The sequence below is a fragment of the Lissotriton helveticus genome, chromosome 11 (genome assembly GCF_964261635.1).
Source record: "Lissotriton helveticus chromosome 11, aLisHel1.1, whole genome shotgun sequence".
Taxonomy (NCBI): domain Eukaryota; kingdom Metazoa; phylum Chordata; class Amphibia; order Caudata; family Salamandridae; genus Lissotriton; species Lissotriton helveticus.
Window position 1 is genome coordinate 457,345,774 of NC_136072.1, and position 16,143 is coordinate 457,361,916.

Sequence of the window (16,143 nt, forward strand, 5' to 3'; positions counted from 1 at the left end):
ATCTGCAGATGGAAAAGTCTACTGTTAGCACATTTACTATAAGCAGTACAAAAAATCTTGATTTTTATAAAGGGTAAACAGATTAATTCTATGGAGTCTGTATTATTGTGAAAATCAACAGCACGTTAGAAAATCAAATCACAATTGTGTTTTTAACCTCCCATAGTTCTCTGAATCCCATGCCTAATTTACTAACACTCTCTAAACAACTGTAGCATGTACATTAGGACATAGATAAAGAAATCTTTTTGCCAGCCAAGTGGCAGCGTACCCATCTCACTTCATTTGTTTTAGGATATGGTAAACCTGTAGCAATTTAGCCAGCTGATAAGTTAAGCGAGGAAGGGTTATGCTACAGTTAATGGGAATAATAAAAGCTATGAATAGCATGTTCACCATCATCATTTTAGGCAATTGCTACCACTTCAGCAATAGTGAAGTTGAGACTCTTATGCTCAAACTTACTTCCATACAAATTTAGAAGTCTAAAAAAATGCCCTAATTTCTTTAATCTTACGATCTTCGTTTTCATTTGGGCATCCTGTCTACCCTGCTACTCATTTCATGACCAAGATAAATGTATCCTGCTGCTTGCTAGGCAACAGATTGACCCTCATGTCAGACAACATCTTGCTTTAGCTTTATGATGTCAGAGCGCCTCTGGTCCAATTGTCCTTTTGGAAGTGTTATGTATCATTTTAGGATCCTAGTGTAATTTTCCCAATTCATGCCCTTATATAGGTATAAATCACCCTATCCTTACATAGGCATAGAAATCATAACCATATTTAGACATGGCCCTTGCAGCCCAAATACGGTATGGCTACTTCCACTAGTTCCGAAAATCCACAACAATTTCTTGGAAAAACAAGCCTTTAACAGTCAGGGACATCTTTAGTCTTTAGTGACGTTAATATGTCTAACCTTACGTCAAACTCGGCACCTTCAAGGTATATATATATGCCCACCCTTGCCCTAGCAAACACACAGTGATGTGGAGCAGTTTGACTATCTACTGGCCCGACGCAGCTTGCTACAGCAAGTGCCAAAGGAAGCCGACCCTCCAGCAGACGCACTGAGAGAGACGCTGTCTTTTCTGCTGCCGAGTAATCCAGCTCCAGTGTTTCCAAGCTACCCTTGCGGGTTGTTGGGAAATCGAGTCCTGAGAGAGAGATACCAGACCTCTTCATTCTAAAACCAAGGTACAGAGCTGATTAGAACCCTAAGAGAAATCTTGGATAGATTCCTGGCCGAAAATACTAAACCTATGCCCAACCACACTTACTTCTTCCCTCGTACTAGACCTAGGTTAGGTACATTGGGTTAGGCGTATTTTAGAAGCACCAGTGGAGTACGTTTTAGTCTTTTATTTATTTTATGTATTTATCTATGGCTTAGAAACCATACCATGCTATTACAATATTATTTTATAATACTCTTTTTACTGTACGCACTTTACTTCATGCTAAGTATTGTGATTGTAGCAGTTAATTTTTTTGCATGAGAAAGAAGACTGTTCAATAAATACCATTTTATTGAAAACGCCCGTCTCTCTATTTCTCTGCACCTCTGGTGAAACGAAGCATGCACGATTGACTTAGTGATATACTTATCTATTGTTTCTGCGACTCTAGAGATATATTTCTTATTTTTGGGAAACAAAGTTGTCATGTTTATGCGGTTGTCAGAAACAAATCCCTTCTTTTGTTTTCGAGAAATTTTCTAGTGACCTCTGAGTTAGCTGGCACACTCACATTCAAGTCTAGTATATTCGATAGAGACCTAGTCGACTTAAGTCCTACATCAAATCTATAGTATGTATTATTCCAATGCACAGAGCCTATTGAGAATATAGGAACTACACTACATGGTGCCCAATGTTTGATAAGGCACTAATTTAATGCTAGATACTAGAGTAACTCAGTCGTGCTTTTCACACAGAATCCTTTTTCCCATAAAATACTCCAATAGACGTCTGGAGTTGGTAAAAGGATAAAATATCTGCCATAACTGAGTAGGACGAAAATCCTATGTATTAGTTTTTGGTTTGATCAACGTTGAAGGATACAGTGTTCCAAAAATATTGTGCACCTTATCTTTGTTTCCTTAAAACTTGCTCTGCAAACATTCAGTCAACAAAATGACGGAGAGTGGCGATGAAAGAGCTGCAGCAGCAGCACAAGCAAATTTAAACGATACAGGCTTAAATGAAGCTGACGCTGATGCTATAGTCATCCCGAAAAATGTAAGAAAAACCATTACTATGAAGCGTATAACAAATAGAGTATCAGCAAGAGGTGGTAAAGCAATCTTTGTTATAGAGGCACATGAATATTGTCAGGCAGAGGTGTTCTATTCATGGGTTCTGTTTCCAATAGCATATCCAGTAACACACGAGTTCCACTATTACAAAATAGAGGAACCTCCAGTGGAATACATTCCTTTCGAGGATATTGAGATTCCACTAACTTACCAAGAGCATGTGCGCTGGTTTAAAGGCGCCCTACGACATGAAAATCACATTACCAGGCTCGGTCCACTAGGTAGACCAGGAGCAACATGGCCGGTACTAGCCAGCTATACACCACATCCTGACATTAAAAGAATGACAGGACCAGAACTGTTGGCTCAGCTGAAACAGCTAATCAAAATTCATAGACAATTGTACAATATGTCATGCGGACCTTAACAGTCCAACCTGCTATAAGGATTCCACAGCACACCCCTCAACAGGAGAACACAAACAAAATTACAGCACAGACTATACAATCAGTCATTGGTAAATTACCCGCAAAACGTGAACAAATTCCATTCTGATTAGCTCAAAAAATTACTCAAATAGAGGCAGTATTTCCCGATAGTACACCTCTTGAGAAACACAGGATTCTAACACATGGTGTTCCGCCCATGGCGGTAATACCAGACGTCCTGAGACAGATTCAAAATGAATACGGACCAGAGCCTGCCTTAGATCTTGGTATGAAATTACTAAAAGATTTCAAACAGGTCTCGGCTATACTATTTGCTAACATTAAAGGTGAAGCGGCATCCGTGGCGGTCAGCCAAAAATGAAAAGAGATGGATGTAACTGAGCAACCATATGAACTTGCCAGAATTATTGAAAAATCCTATGAAGAACTAGGTAGAGATAGTTTGGGTGAGAAACCAGTAAAACCCCAACTAACGGAAAATCATGAAAAAGTCTTTATTAAAAATAATTTAACTACTCCTAAAAAGAAATGGGAGAACACTACACAAACACTTCCCAAAGAAAACCACTCTCAGACCAGAGGAAGGTCTCCTCAACGGGAGCCTTCTGAAAAGAGGTATAACCTCAGAAATAGGGATAATTTGAAAAATCCTGATAGATATCAAGATACTGATACACGTCCCTCTCGATCTTTTCAGACTTCTTCACAGAAATCGGAAAGAAGAGGACGGTCATAACACAAAGAAGAACGCGTGAAGTCCAAAGACGATCAACACGTTCCAAAAAATAAGAAACAGCAATTCACCAAGAAGAAGGTAGCAAGTGTAAAGATCAGACATGCCGAGGATCTTGAGGACATAACTCAAGAACACGGAGTGGGCCCAGACAATGCTAGACAGCGCAGCAGAAGTCAACATAGCTCGCAAGATCCTGAAGGATCATCTGGAGACAGTGGACTTGAATGAATGCATTCAAGTGGAAACTGCCAACACCAGGGTTAGTGTACCCCATAAGTTATATGAAGTAACACTCCGGATAGAAGGGGACATTACTAGGAAAATAAAAGCTCTCTTTTGGGAGAAGCTTTCAAAGGGTTATGACATTCTTCTAGCTGAAAAAGACTGGCCACCAGAATGTGTCAGGGAATGCCCACATGGCAAGTAGATCATTATGCCCGCCTTCTCAAATCACATTCCAATTCATACAAAATACACATATTCCAGAAAATATGCTATAGCCCAGGCTCCTGCATTATATAAAAATCATGTGGGATGGGATGAGGATTCTCCTCATTATAAAATCCAGTTAAAAAATCAACCAACTGCACAAAGGCAGTATCTAGTTAAGTAAGAAGCTAAAAAACAGGTCTTAGATCTTAGATCAACTTGAATACCAAGGGGTGATTGAAACATGCACCTCGTCCATGAACAATCCTTTGTTTCCTGTCTCCAAACCAGACAATACATATTGTCTAGTTTTGGTATACAGACATTTAAACACCTGCTGCAAAACCTTTGCAGTACAAAATTCACACAGTGCAGCACTGATGAATAACATCGTGCGCAAAAAATATAAAACAACATTAGATATTTCAAATGGTTTCTTCTGTCAAAACATTGCACCTGAAAGCAGGTATTTGATCGCTTTTACAACAATGGGGACACATCGTCAATTTTGTCGTCTCTCTCAGAGATTCAAGAATAGTCCAGGGTTATTTTCAGCCAGAGTAACAGAGTTACTACAAATGTATGATGATGAGGAATTATCTTATGTCGATGACATCTATCTTGCAGACAAGGATTTGGACAGGCACTTGGAAAAAGTGAACACCATTATTCTTGGGTTCATTTCTGAAGGGTATAAATTAAACTTTAAGAAATTACTAATTGCCCACCTCAACGTCCTATTCTTGGGATATGAACTTTCAAGTGAAGGCAAAAGCCTGGCAGCCAACTTTTTAGAAAAGTGTGCGCTGCTCCAACCTCCAAAAACACTGAAAAACCTGCATTCAATTCTAGGTTTCCTGAATTTTGGAAGAACTTACATTCATAACTACACAGAAAGGGTTACACCTCTCTATGAACTAATCAAACTTGATTTCAAATCAAATAATTTGATTCAAAAACACACAGAAATTTTGCGTTCATTACAAACAGACATGTTAGCAAAAACACAGCTACAGACACGCGAAAATGTGTGCAATCTTGTGATCCGAATCATCCCTGGAAGATGTGGGTTCACATACCTAACCTTTAATGTAGGTGAAAAGGTACCCATAGCTTACAAATCACACTTGTACACACAAGCAGAAATGAAATTCACTTCAACAGAAAAAACTCTGACAGCGGTTCAAACTGCAGTAGCAAAAGAGTGAGCCCTTGCACAGGGAAAACGCATATCAGTCGTTACACCTGTACCTGCCTTGGAGGCAGTAACAAGAGCGAGCATTCCAAATGCTAAAGCTTTACATCCGAGATGGCTACAATGGGTTATTTCTCTTGCTGCAACAGACGTTGAATACGTTTTTGACCCCTACTTGAAAACACAAGAATTACTACAATACGAACAAAAATGTCCTCTGCCTGTTGAGATTCTGCCTCTACAACAATACGAATGTATAATTTATACCGACGGATCAGCACATCCCGCAGTTGGGGGTAAACAAGCTTATAGTGCTGCGTGCGCGATTGTTGAAGGTTGCTAGCGCGATGGTAAATTCAGACCAATGGTCACAAAAACTCAATCACTCGGAGACTGTACAGCTCAGTGAGCTGAACTACAGGCTTTCAAGATGGCGCTTGAAAATGCTGATCGCGAATTCCCCACACTCATAGTGTGCGATTCAGATTACTGCGTTCAATCTTACAATGAATACTTGCAGAACTGGGCTCAAAACGGTTTCAAAGATGCAAAAGGTGGCACAATACAGCATAAAATGCTTTGGGAACAAGTAGTTCTATTACAGAAAGAATTACAAAAGACTCACGTGATACATACACTGAGTCATCAGCATGATGGCGTTCACATTGCAGGAAATTCATTGGCTGATGAAGCCGCAAAGGCAGCTGTGGATACGGCTTCCGTAGCTTCAATCACTCGTTCAAAAAAGAAAATAGATGGCTAAACACTGTTAGCTGTCAATGCCACAAGCAGAGACAGTGGAGCAATTTTACCTCAAAACTACCCACTCAAATACAAATACATAATAGATGCAAACTCCGTTCCTATTGCTCGAATCCCTGGAGTGGGGGAAAGAGTAATTCCAAACAGGAAATGTAGAGTAGCTTTGATACAAGAAGCGCATATGGGGGAGGGTCTGTGGCATCAAGTGATCTCTAAATCAATAATGGAATTAAAAGAGATGTATTGGTGGCCAGGAATGAAATCCAACATTCATGAATTTGCAATTAATTGCCAAAACTGCAGCAGAGATCGCAGTAATGAACGCCGCCAGATATTGGACTACAGTGTAGCCAGGCCAATACAGACACCTCTGTTAGACAGCATTAGACTATCTACACGCAGGCGCCCCTATGGACAAATGCGGCCCCACAACTATTAGGACAAGATTCATTTGGTTATGGCCCCAGCGCTCGGCTGACGCCAGAACTGTTATAAAAGATTTGCGAGTCTTTATCAGCACATACGCAATCGGCATGCTATATTCTGACCAGGGTCCTGTATTTAGCTCTCGAGCTTACAAGGAGGCCATGGTCAGCCTAGGCGTTGCATTGCGGTATTCTAGTCCCTTCCATCCCGAGGGTAATGCAGTTGTGGAAAAAAAACAATGAGACATAAAGCAATCTATAACAGCTAGGTTTTTAGGTTCGGGTGATGGGTAGGTCAAACAACTAATAAGTGTCCAACGTAGTTTAAATAATCTGCCAATATCTTCTCCTTAAGGGGAATCACTCCATATGAATTACTTTTTGGTACTAGAATGATCATGCAGGATCTTGATCGTCACACTTCAGTGGTGGAACAAAAACTCTCTGATATCAAAGACAGTTTGGCTGTTTTATAGGACTTAAATGAAACAAGAAAAAGTCTGAACAACATAAAGCAGCAGCCAACGACCACTGAAGAAAAACCACCTGTTACAGCAAGGCCTGTCTGGATTCCAAAGATTGGGGTTCTAGTCAGAGAGAAAATCGCGGTGAAGAAGGAACCTGGGCCTTCTTACAGAAAACCAGTACCTGTCTTAGCAATCCTCGGAACAAGATCAGGGATACTTCCACCCCTTGCTGGAAGAAAGGAGAACAGAGTGGTGTCCATCGACCTGGTCAAACCACAACATGTGGCTGATAATAGGTAGTAGGCCTAGTGGAATTCGCAGATGTAGCAGACAACCAAATCTGACTACAATCCAAGAGGTTCAAACTGAGAGACTAATCACCTTTGATAAACCTGCAGTGAGGAAAGAAGGACTATGCAATAATGCCATGGAACTTGTGCCTCTTGAAACCCAAATAACTGTTCGTCAAGAAACGCCAGTCTACAATGATATAGCATCTGACTATACTAATATGACAAGGAATGAAGCAGCTCCAGGGATTTCAAGTAATCCGGATGCCATTCCAACAATTGACAGTACTGCCTCTTGCTATTTCATCAACTTTGATACATTTTCTGAGGATCCAAGTGAGCCTGAATTAAAGCCAGCGGGGAAAACTTTCAAGGAAAAAATAACAGGACCCTTTCATCAACTTGAAAAAACATATCTGGTTTCACCATGGGTTGAATTTTGGATTCTTTTAGGTGTACTTTTAATGCTCCTTTGGCTCATTCTCGTTTTAAGTTTGGGAAAGCGGATTGATGGACAATATAGTAAAATGGACACAGCAAGTCAGAACATCAACTTACTTCTGAAGCCACACAAATCATCTCATCGTGAACAAAGAGACCTGTCAACAGTGAACATCACAGAAATCTCTATACTTGGTGGTATAGCATGGGAAAGTACAGATCATGACATCTATGGTACTGTCGAACTGTTGAAAATTCCACATCAATTTAAGATTTCTTTGAGTGACTTTGTTTCTGCCAGTACATTTTCTGATGATTGGGACTTTGAGACTGTTAACAATATGATGGCAGACGTAGAAATGTCAGCAAAATTGACAAAACAGGAATTTGTAGAAAGTTCATCAGATTATGAACAAATGTATTGTTTTAATCATTATGGTCATCATTATTTGCACAAATCTGCAAACCCTAGAAATGTCTTTACTTATAATCAATGGAAACATAGCACAACGCCGCCAAAAGGCAGCTCTAAAACATTTCTTGGGAAATTTCCATACTTTTCAGGTTTTAACATCACAAATCCAGAAAGTTTTTACTTTAAAAATCTAAATAAGACAGGATTGAAAAGTATGTTGACCAATACTAAACAAATTTATTCTGAGAACTATTATGCTCAACTGTCTACATTAGGTTTTGACTTTTGGAAAGACAACATCGAGACAAAAACTGTCTGGGGCACACAAGACTGGCAGGGGCAGGGGTTAGAAGCTTTACTCAGAGCCTGCATCATCCCGGAACAAATAATGTTTTTAAATGACACTATTCAACAGACATCTTGTCTTGGCCTGGCTAAGATAAAAGATTTAAACAAACCGTCCATACCTAAGCCCACACCTGATAGTAACACTACTACAGTTGAGGAGGTAGACGTAAATTTCATTTTACAACTAACAGAACTAATCCTGAGTGGAAAAAAATGGTTAATCTGGCCCACAGACACAAATCACTGTCAAGATAGATTCCTGAACAATACACAAGGGTTTTTCCAGTACTTAGGCCAGACCCAAGATATACCCAGAGACAACATCCAGGTATAATAACAACATACAGTGTAGGGAAACTATGCCTTGAATGGCTACAGAAGTCTACACTACCCGAAATTAAACAACACTTAACTTTACTTAGAGATGGCATTGATTTAAGAGAGTTCTTAATGGGACCTCATAAGCCACGTCATAAACGTTTCATATACGCTGGTATATACGCTGCTTACAATGAAGCATGGAAAGTCACGCAAATGGAAATTGCAGAAAGAATACGAGAAATTGATCGTATTCATTTAGAGAAAGCACTCTCTGTAGTGGACTATGGGTTAACAACTCTGTCCTCCAGAATTTATTCTTCTGACAGCATTGTATCCTCTGCCATTGACATAATAGAACAGGACTTGCTAATGTTACAACATGGCCAGTCTCAATTGCATTCTATATTGCTGCTAGGCTGGACGTTACAAAATCTCCCTTCAGGCTAGGTGCCATGGTGTCTAATCAACACTACGTCATTGTTTACTGTGTTTAACCTTACAGATGCGTGAGGAGTGTGACTGCAGCGCCTTGAAGGGGATACCGAGGGAAGCACTTTCTCGGGGCTGCGAACGAGTGCGTGCGCTCATCTGGGACTGCATTTCCCAGGAGCGCCCGCCAGCCCCTGATCAGCTACACCTGGGCCGCTCTCCCCGACCCCTCCTACCCTTCCACCGAGCCCTTATTAACTGTTTTCATTGAACCGGCGAGTGGGACGCCTTGTTGTTTTGCTCTTACCCGCTGGATTTGGATTTGCCTGCCGAAAGCTTACTTCTTGCGGAACCCGCTCCGCGGGTCCCGCTGCGTGAGGAGTGTGACTGCAGCGCCTTGAAGGGGATACCGAGGGAAGCACTTTCTCGGGGCTGCGAGCGAGTGCGTGCGCTCATCTGGGACTGCATTTCCCAGGAGCGCCCGCCAGCCCCTGATCAGCTACACCTGGGCCGCTCTCCCCGACCCCTCCTACCCCTTCCACCTATTGGGTGCTAACTCCATATTAAGCCACCTGTACTCCCGCAGCGCGGGAGAGCGCGCGGGAGAAGCCCGGGACAAGGGCGGGACCGTCTGTGGCCGTCCGGGGCCGCTGGAGGCCGGGCTGGGCCAGGTTATTGACATTAACATTTAGTATTGCTGATTGTTGCAAGTCAGTCTTATTGTTATTTAATCACTGTTTTCGGATCTTGTCATGAGTCAGTCTGCCCCCCCTGGTGTAGGCAATTCGGTTCTTGGTCCACTTGACACATTTTTTTAAAAAATCCACAAAGGAAGTAGACATGGACCTACTCTTAGCCGAGAGAAGAGCAGAGCGTCGACGTTCAATTGAGCACATAAAGAAAATCTCAATGCAGTCTCAAACTGTCTTGAATTCTACCCATGATATGGTTGCTCATGGGTTGAGCTCAATTGAGGCCGATGCTACCGACATCAATCATACCCCAAGTATATTTAGATTCCCAACCATCTCCCCGCTTTGTGTCAATGCCACCAGTGGCGAACACTTGGTTTGCCCGCCGGTTGATCACTCTAGTTTTGTGGAGAAAAATATCCCCTCTACTAATCTTATTGATTTGGATTCTTGTTCCTTGTTGCCCACTCCCCCTCTGGTTGGTCTAACTTTAGGCGATGGTATACCTTCTAAGAGTGGTTGTAATAGTAGAGCCAAGCCTGTTGTGGCTAAAAGGGCTGTGCAATCACCACCTAGGAAAAGAAGGAGGAAGGGGGGGGGGTAAAAAGAAAAGGCTATAGTGGTCGGCCTCCCACACCAGCATTATTACCATCCCAACGGGAAGCTGAGTTAGCTCTACCATCCATCGTAGTGCCTATGGCCTCAGACACACAGGGGTTGGAAACTAATGAACTATGCAGTGAAGGGGTTCAGGAGGTGTCATATGCCAACATAGAGAAGCTTATTAAATCATACATGCTTCCTGTGTTGGAGCGTGTCAGGACACTGGGGGATAAACTGGATCGTTTACTGGCGACCATTGAACCCATCCATGCTTCTAGCGGGGACAAGGTAAAGGGACCTCCTAATTCAACTCATGGTACTTCCCAGGGTGCTGGTAATGTAATTAGCGCTACCAATAGATCTACTAAACATGCTTCCAATACTGAGAATGCTATTATAACTAATAAAGTATTGGTTCCAGTGGCTAAACACCCTCCAGCAGCAAGTATTGCTAAAACACACTCCAGGGTGGGAGTTAATATCAAACCACCCGAGAAGGGTGGTGTATCCCAGCAAAGGAATGGGGTGATTAAATCAGCCATTCCTACTGGCAAAACTAGTAGACCCCTCCCACATAAGAAAAATGTTGACTTGCCCCCGGACTCTACGAACTACGTTATAGTTATGACGGGTGTGCCCCCTGTTGCGGAAGGAGATAGGGAAAATTATGATAGTCTAAAAAACAAAGTCATCTTTTGGCTGAAAACAAATAGGCCCCTTCCTTCACATCTAAATGGGGACATTGTTACAGTCAGAAGATGCCAGTGGGTAGGGGTACGCCCCAAGGATATAGAGGGGGATATAGTTATTATCAACTTTAGGGATCACAAAGTTGTATCCCACCTTTCTGATTGGTATGTAGGAATTAACGAGGGTGGGATCTCAACGAGGAACCTTACGTATTTCTACCCAGAGACATTGCTTAATCCTCTAGATCAACCCTCAGCTATTAATAGCAAAAATACTAATAGCCTCCTTAAATGGACTAATTTTACCCCAAACTTTCATGGTTTTCAGTTCAATCCGGAGGCGCAGTATCGCTCCTACATCCAATCTAACTATAATTGTCCCGATCAGACGCCAGGTTGGGCTAAGATCAATACCCAGACTAAGGGCCCTCCAGTCTTACCCGACTCTTTATTCTACAATAGGCCCCTGTATCCACCGGTTCCTATAACATCTGCCCCCTTACAGACACAGCAGTACCCGGGTTTCTTCCCATCACATCCCTTTCCAAATATGTCTACCCAGCCCAAGGAGTCCTGGAAGATCCCCTTGAGAAATCTATACGATCCTTTATCATGGCTGGCGACCAATGATTGACCAGCAATTTCACCTGGGGTTGTTGCTTCTAATCCGGAGTGCTGGAGGGGGGAAGAAGCTCCGGGTACCCCACCCTATGTTGACGAGAATCCAGTGGATCAAGTTTATCAATCTGTGGAGGACTGTATTGGTTGTAGGGAAGAGCTGGAGCTATTAACTTTGTTATCTACCCCCATGTATACTACTGAGGCTAATACCCAAGGAGCAAGTACTGGGCCAACCAGTTTGGTTGGGTCAATGTGTTTGACTATGGACGGTCCATCTACAGATGTTATGGGATATGTTGAACCCACCATCCTGTCTAAAGATCCCTGCTCAAATGTTATTACCAATGTATGTGACGAACCATGCGGGAAGGGTACCATTCTGGGATGCTGGAATGTTGCTGGAATTGATTCTTGTGCCTGTGTACCTGATTGGGCCGACTTTATACGACAAGGTGATATCTGGTCGTTTCAGGAGACTGGGGCGACTGAATCTGTTTATTTTCCAGGTTTCCTGAATTTTGATAAACCGGCAGCTAGAGCCCAAAGAGGTAGGACTATGGGTGGTCTCACTATTTGGGTTCGTCAGGTAGCAGGTGTTTCTGTAAAGGAGGTTTTTATTGACTGTCCAGATATAATGATAATTAGAATGGAACTAAGAAGTGGCCTTAACATACTGCTTGTCAATGTGTATGCAAGAGGCATTGTGGGAGGCCGTGTGTCTTCTACTCTTACATGTTTGGATGACTTCCTGGGTTCCACCCAACCTACTGGTCATGTGATTGTCATGGGGGATTTTAACACTTGTTTTGAACCCTTAGGTAGTGAGGATGGACTACTAACTGATGATGAGGATAGGACATGGGGGATTCCCCATCTCGAATTACCCCCGATTTCCAAATGGTCTCAATCAGCCACATTTATTAAAGGTCTCTGTCTAAACTGGGGGCTGCGCGCCCTGAATGGACGCGCACGCTCCGATAGGGTAGGCAATTTCACTTTCTTTAATGGTAGACATAGTAGTCGCATTGATTATATCTTAGTTGATATTAAAATGTGGCATTTAGTTCTGGACATGACAGTTAAAACTCGTCCAGAAAGTGATCACGAACCCCTCATAGCGGAACTAAAGGATATGAGCTTTGCAGGGCCGATTGTTCATCAGACCAATCCCGTGCAAGAGGCTGTGGTTTTATCTAATGACATGAGGAGGGTGCGATGGCAAAAGGTTTCTGTAGATTTGGAAGCGCGTGCTAAGATCAGAAGCCTGGTATCAAATTCCATATTGGAAATTGACAAATGTGATAACCAGGAAACGATGATCACAACAATCACAGATATCCATGCCAGCTTGTTTATGTCTCTAAAAACCTTGTTTGTTAAATTTGTGGCTAACAAGGGAAGGGGGATGGTTAAGAAACCAGCTAACTGGTTTAATGATGCCTGCCGTGAGTCCCATAAGTCTCTGTTTACGGCCCTGAAAACTAAAAACGCAGCCTTAATCAAAACCTGTAGGAAGGCGTACAAAGTAGCCAAACATCGGGCAAAAGCTGCATGGGACGACGAGCGATGGTGCCTTCTTGCCGAGGCCTGTGGCTCTAGGAATTTCCAACGCTTTTGGCACCTCCTCAGGTGGGGCCAGTCTCAGGACAACCGCCCTAGCCCCGCATCCATTGAACAACAAAAATGGGTGTCATATTTTGAGGAACAATTTAGTTGTCAAGGTTCCACGCAGGTCTCCATTAATTGGCCGATTACTTCTGACACACTTGTGTTTACGGCGAAAGAGGTAGAGTCTGTCCTGAATGCCATCCCTAGGGGCAAAGCGCCCGGTCCGGATTGTATCCCAGCGGATATATTCCAACAAGATCAGGACCTATGGGTACCATACCTAGTGCGCTTAGCAAATGCGCTGGTTGTGGGTGCCAGGGTTCCTGTCTCCTGGGCAGGCGCTGAAATACTGCCTATCTTCAAGAAGGGTGATCGGTCGGTTCCTTCGAACTACCGGCCGATCAGCTTAATAGATGCAGTTCAGAAGATTACTGCTCGCCTTGTTTTGACACGGGTTCAGGCTTGGATTGAGGAATTTAACATTCTTACTCCTCTCCAAGCAGGGTTTAGACCCTGTGTGAGTACCCTGGACCAGGCGTTTCGTTTCATGCTTCTGTATTGGAAGACGGTTACCTTGGGCAAAGGCAATTTATATGCCGCTTTCGTGGATCTTCGATCCGCGTTCGACCTAGTCCCGAGGGCCGGGCTTTGGAATTGCCTATTGGATATGGGGATGCCTCCTATTTTGGTGCGTCTTATAGTGAATCTTCATGCTCAGACATTCGCATTTGTGCGATGGGGCAAACCGGGTGAGGTGACAGAGAAATTTCCAGTGGCTAAGGGTGTCAGGCAAGGATGTGTTTTGGCACCGACCTTGTTCTCTCTATATATCAACAGAGTTACCAAGTATTTTGACAACTTTTCCACGGATGCCCCAACTTTGGCCGGCATGAGAATCCCCCTGCTCATGTTCGCTGACGATACTCTCTTGATCTCGCGCACCAGGCAGGGCCTGCAGAATGCCCTGTCAAGGTTCGAGAGTTTCTGCAGCGAACATGAGCTGGAGGTGAATGTCTCCAAAACCAAATTTATGGTTCTAAGGGGGCGTAAGTTAATAAATGCCAGGGTCACCCTGGGGGGCATCCCCTTGGAGCAAACAAAACACTTCACCTACCTGGGTGTCACCTTTAGTGACACTCTGAGCTGGACTCACCAGATTGAGTTAATGACCATGAAACAGAAACAGTTAGGCGGAGCACTGATTAAAGAGCATAAAGGGTCATTTACAAGGCCAATGTCTCCGCTTATTAAGATCTATGGTGGCAAGGTTCTACCAGCGATCCTGTATGGTGCCGAACTATGGGGTGGCAGTAATCTGGATTCTTTAAAATATGCGCATAACAAGTTTTTAAGACTGGCAGTAGGGCTCCCATTGTCGACTCCAATAACCCCCCTCCTCTATGATCTAGGTTGTCATCCGGTGGTAGACCAGGCAAGACTCCGTCCCCTTACTTTCTGGCGCCGTCTATGGACTACGCCAGAACTCCATTACTATGCAGAAGCTTGTTTGGAGGTTAAGAATAGCCTTGGTGCCTCTAACATTGGATGGTTTAGAGACCTCAAGTCTACCCTATTGGCCCTGGGCTATGGTGATCTGTGGTCCTCGCCCGAGTCAGCCAATTTTCCCTCTAAAAGGGATCTTAAATTAAGTTACTGGAACTGGGTGACCCATAACATGTACATGGAAACTAACCCGAGTAGCCTTACTGGCTTGTTTATTGTACACAAGGACATACCAAAGTTAGAGGGGTTTTGGGACATTATTACTAAACCCCTGGACCGCAAATTATTTTTTCAATTCAGATGCGGTTCACTTCCCATCGGGGAGTTTATAAGGAAATGGGGAACAGATTGCTCTGGCTTTTGTCACAACTGTCAAGGTATCAGGGAAAGCCTAGAGCATGTGTTTTATGTGTGCCCTTTATATTCTGCCCCCAGAGCCAAATGGCTAAAGCCTGTGTGCAGGCATCTAGGAACTAGACTGGCCGTCGAAGCCACAAGATTGCTAAAAGTTACCTTGGATCCTCTCATTGTTGTGGGGGTGGCTAAATTTCTCGGGTGGGCATGGGTGCTTAGAAGCAGGTCCATCAAAAACAATCGTATTGTGACCGCATAGTCTCCTGTAACATGTCGATGCTGGCTGTCCATGTGTTCAGTTTTTATTAATTGTATAATTGTATAAGAAGCTGATTAGTGTATAAATGATTTAATACTTGTATTAACTGTTTAATATGTATATATATCGTATTTTATTGTCTTTTATGATTGACTAATCGAATAAAGACTTCTTGAACTGGACACAAATCACTGTCAAGATAGATTCCTGAACAATACACAAGGGTTTTTCCAGTACTTAGGCCAGACCCAAGATATACCCAGAGACAACATCCAGGTATAATAACAACATACAGTGTAGGGAAACTATGCCTTGAATGGCTACAGAAGTCTACACTACCCGAAATTAAACAACACTTAACTTTACTTAGAGATGGCATTGATTTAAGAGAGTTCTTAATGGGACCTCATAAGCCACGTCATAAACGTTTCATATACGCTGGTATATACGCTGCTTACAATGAAGCATGGAAAGTCACGCAAATGGAAATTGCAGAAAGAATACGAGAAATTGATCGTATTCATTTAGAGAAAGCACTCTCTGTAGTGGACTATGGGTTAACAACTCTGTCCTCCAGAATTTATTCTTCTGACAGCATTGTATCCTCTGCCATTGACATAATAGAACAGGACTTGCTAATGTTACAACATGGCCAGTCTCAATTGCATTCTATATTGCTGCTAGGCTGGATGTTACAAAATCTCCCTTCAGGCTAGGTGCCATGGTGTCTAATCAACACTACGTCATTGTTTACTGTGTTTAACCTTACAGATAAACAAATCTCTTTGGCACAGAGGGGAGCAGACTATACGGTGCTGAGCATAGAAAAACTGGAAGGATTACCA